Below are 4,387 nucleotides of genomic sequence, written 5' to 3'. Positions count from 1 at the left end.
CAACATTGTACCATTTTCAAGTTGTGTAACACTGTCTCGAATTTGCAAAGTCCGTCTTTAGATTACTGTTTTTGCAGCTACCCACCTTCATTGTAATATGTTGTGCTATTATACTCAATTTTTTTTTTTAATGAAGCGCATTTGCACTGACTCGCACCGGTGCCCTTTTAGTTCTGAAAAGTTTCCTGCTCTCTGATAGGTTAGAATTATCTTGTCCAACCAATCAACGATCAGGAAACTTTTCCTAGCTAAAAGGGCACCCCTGCGAGTCGGTGCAGATCTGCCTCACTAAAAAGAATTGACTATAGAATATACGTGAAAAGTTTTTAGCTATGATACCAAGAAAGGAAATATTTATTTCAAATATGAATAATGTTTGTGTTACTCCCCTATCATCTACTTGAGCCTTTTTTTCAAATTTTATTCAATATAATTACTCACTTCCCACTTCTAATATTAGAGTGACGTCTACCGTTAATCAACCATAAGATATTACGTTCCCTTATCATGGTAACGACTTCATTATTTGATTAAAAAATGAGTAGATTATCCTTAGAGACCCTATGATTTGTTTAATAGCATTACAAGTTTAGTAGCTATTCCGCTGAAAACTATCACTTCAACTAATATCCCTTTTGTTATGTTACAGCACTGAATTAATAGGATTTTGTACATTCTTGGAAATTACACACAAATACTCTCTCTCTCTCTCTCTCTCTCTCTCTCTCTCTCTCTCTCTCTCTCTCTCTCTCTCTCTAACGCACACAAATTTATATTCATCCATATGCATATATACACAGTTACACACACGTGTAAGTATAACTACACACACACACACACACATATATATATATATATATATATATATATATATATATATATATATATATATATATATAGTTACATATATACTTACGCATACATATATATAGTATATGTATTGATACAGTAACAAACACACACATATATATATACATACATACATATATATATATATATATATATATATATATATATATATATATATATATATATATACATATTCTCCTTAAATACGTGGCATCACCTGTTAGCGACAACACTTTTCCTATTTCCCGTACCTTTTTTTTCTGTGTCAGACTGAAAGAAACACAGATGTTGTCACTGTGCTGCTCTATTTATTAATTTTTTTTCCAAGACATTTTTTTAGTTAATAACTCTAAATAGAAATGAAATTTGTTATGGAAATTTGAAACGAGACAAATCTTGGTAATGCATTACGAAGGTTTAAAATAGATCGCTTTTGCCTATAAAATATTTACGTATTTATTGTATGTACAGACATAAACAATAATGGTGTGGGTATTAATAAAGGTTAGGTGTCAGGTCACAAATTTGTTTCCTTTTCTTATGTGTCAGAAATTCGTCTTTAGAGGTTAAGCTGAAATAACTGTAACATTCTTTTTTTCTTTTTAATTTAACTTTTAATATATATAAACGCAGAGAGATAATACGTTTGTGCTTTTGAAGATGTATTCCTTAATTCCATTTTTCTTTTCATCCAAACATAAGTTTTAAATTTTGACTTTGAATATTAACGAATCGCTAATTTTTAAGAGAATTTCTCGAGGAAATAACCAATTATTAGTCTTTGTCTTTCTGGTATTCATTTCTATATATATATATATATATATATATATATATATATATATATATATATATATATATATATATATATATATATATATATATATATATATATATATATATATATATATATATATATATATAATGAACGTAAAACCTGATTACGCAAGTCCTATGATTTATTTAGATGAGACAAATTTTCAGAGAGTAATTTTTTTGGCAAGGATATCTTAGTAAGAAATCATTATCTATTCATCCCATAGGCCCCTTGAGAACAACGCTTATCTCTTAAGAGGTTTGAATTGATCGTCATCATGAATGTACACTCTTTTCCTATATACCTTTCCACTTTAGAGTACATAGTTCATTCAGGTGTGCCATCTCACGTATCAGCAAGAATTCTAGGCGAAAGTTAGCCCCCATTGTCTATCCATCCTAATTTCAACCCACCAAAGTTAATTAACAACCAGGTGTCTCGTAAATTGCTTAGGGAAACTGAAGGGCAAAGAGGATAATTGAACAAGAATAAAGCGTGCCTTTCAGTATGTGAATCGAAACATGGACCTTGCGGTTGAGAAGAGTTGATAAAATTAGATTAAAATATATATATAAGTGTATATATATATATATATATATATATATATATATATATGAAATATATGTACGTATATATATATGTATATATATATATATGTACGTATATATATATATATATATATATATATATATATATATATATATATATATATATATATATATATATATATACACGTACATATATATACGTACATATATATATATATATATATATATATATATATATATATATATATATATATATATATATATATACATACATATATATATATATATATATATATATATATATATATATATATATATATATATATATATATAGATATATATATATATATCATTGAGCAGAATAAGCATTATATTACTTTTGTTAATGTCTTATATCGACCTATTAACCTGTGAAATACATTCATGTTCAATAACATAAATGATAATTAATAAGGTTTCAAGTTTGTTCCACTTGAACAAAGGGCTTTATGTATACCGCACCTTTTATAAGCATGGCTGAGGTAGATGCACCACTGTCGGTCTTGTAAGTTTGCTTACTTTTTCAGCACGAAGATTATGACATTAACGTTCAATAGTTCGATATTTCATATACTTCCCTTTAATTGTTGGTCATCGCCTTTCCTTGGGAAACTTGTTTTTCTATATTTGGGGGTGCCATTTTTTTTTCATTCAGATATGATAAAAAAAAAAAATCAGTTGGGATACCTTAACGTGGTGAAAGAGTTTCATATCGCCATGACCAGCAAAGCTGTAATAGTCAGGGCTACCTATACCAAGTCGATTTCCTGTGAGCGATCACACAAAAGTCTCCCACCATCACCAATCTTAGTGATTAGCGTGGTGATGAAAACTGGCCAAACTCTACGTATGAATTGATATGGCTGAGGCCTTTGTTTCGCCGTGGACTAGAAACGGCTACATTCATTGTTGTTGTTTTGTATAGAAAATTACTGCACTGAGTGAATGGGATGGGGAGGGGGGGGGGCATCCCCATTAGCCTGGGAACTAATATGAGCGTTGTACCATTTAAGTAAATCGCTGAACAAAGGTATCTTTAAATTCTCCTCCCACGGCCCTCCTCCACCGGTGGGAACTGAATGAAGTTTGAGGGCAGATGTACCTAAATATTTCGTTTTCTCCTCATTTCTCCTTTCCCCTGGGAGGGGAGGGGGCGTAGAGGATGGAGGTAAGGTAGAGGGGGGTAGGGCCTGAGAACACACATGGGAAGAGAGGGGTGTGGGACAAGGCACACCTGTCTATGACACAATTTACGATATTGGCATAATGTAAACATGCGAACACACGCATGCACGAGATAGCTTTTATGCGTCTATTGAATTCCTGAGGACAGCGGGCATTTACTGTGTTTTATTATTCGTCGTTTAAACTACATGATGTAGTTTGAAGGGGGATTTTATACATATATATATATATATATATATATATATATATACTATATATATATATATATTTATATACTGTATATAGATATATATATATATATATATATATATATATATATTTATATACTGTATATAGATATATATATATATATATATATATATATATATATATATATATATATATATATATATATATATATATATATATATATAAACATCCACACACACACACACACACACACACATATATATAATATATATATAATTACACACATATAAAGAGTAAAATATGTTTTAACGCATCTTACACTGGAATTCAGTACACACTTATGTAACATATCATCTTTGGCATGTTTGTATTTATATATTTACACCATGTGCGTATCACAAACAAGGGAGCCAATTCAGAGAGAAAGGTAAAGATTTGTTCTTAATATGAAGGATAAACGAAAGCAGTACTGAATACGCAACAGTCAAAAGGGTTAGTATAAAGTTAAAAAACGTCCCTGCCTAGCGTTCTGCCATTAGGGGGTTCGAGTCCAGCTCAAGCTCGATAGCTTTTCGAGGTGTCTGAAACCTCACTATCATTGAGAGCTAAGGATAGGGGGTTTGGGGGAGCCTATAGGTCTACCTGCTGAGTCATCAGAGTCATCAGCAACCATTGCTTGGCTTTCCCTGGTCCTAGTTTGGGTGGAGACGAGGTTTTGTCCGCTGACCATACTCTAGGGAATTTTCCTACTATCTAGGGCATT

This window comes from Palaemon carinicauda, chromosome 23 (genome assembly GCF_036898095.1).
Source record: "Palaemon carinicauda isolate YSFRI2023 chromosome 23, ASM3689809v2, whole genome shotgun sequence".
NCBI lineage: Eukaryota > Metazoa > Arthropoda > Malacostraca > Decapoda > Palaemonidae > Palaemon > Palaemon carinicauda.
The sequence above is the reverse complement of the archived record's forward strand: the minus strand, read 5'-3'. Positions refer to the sequence as shown.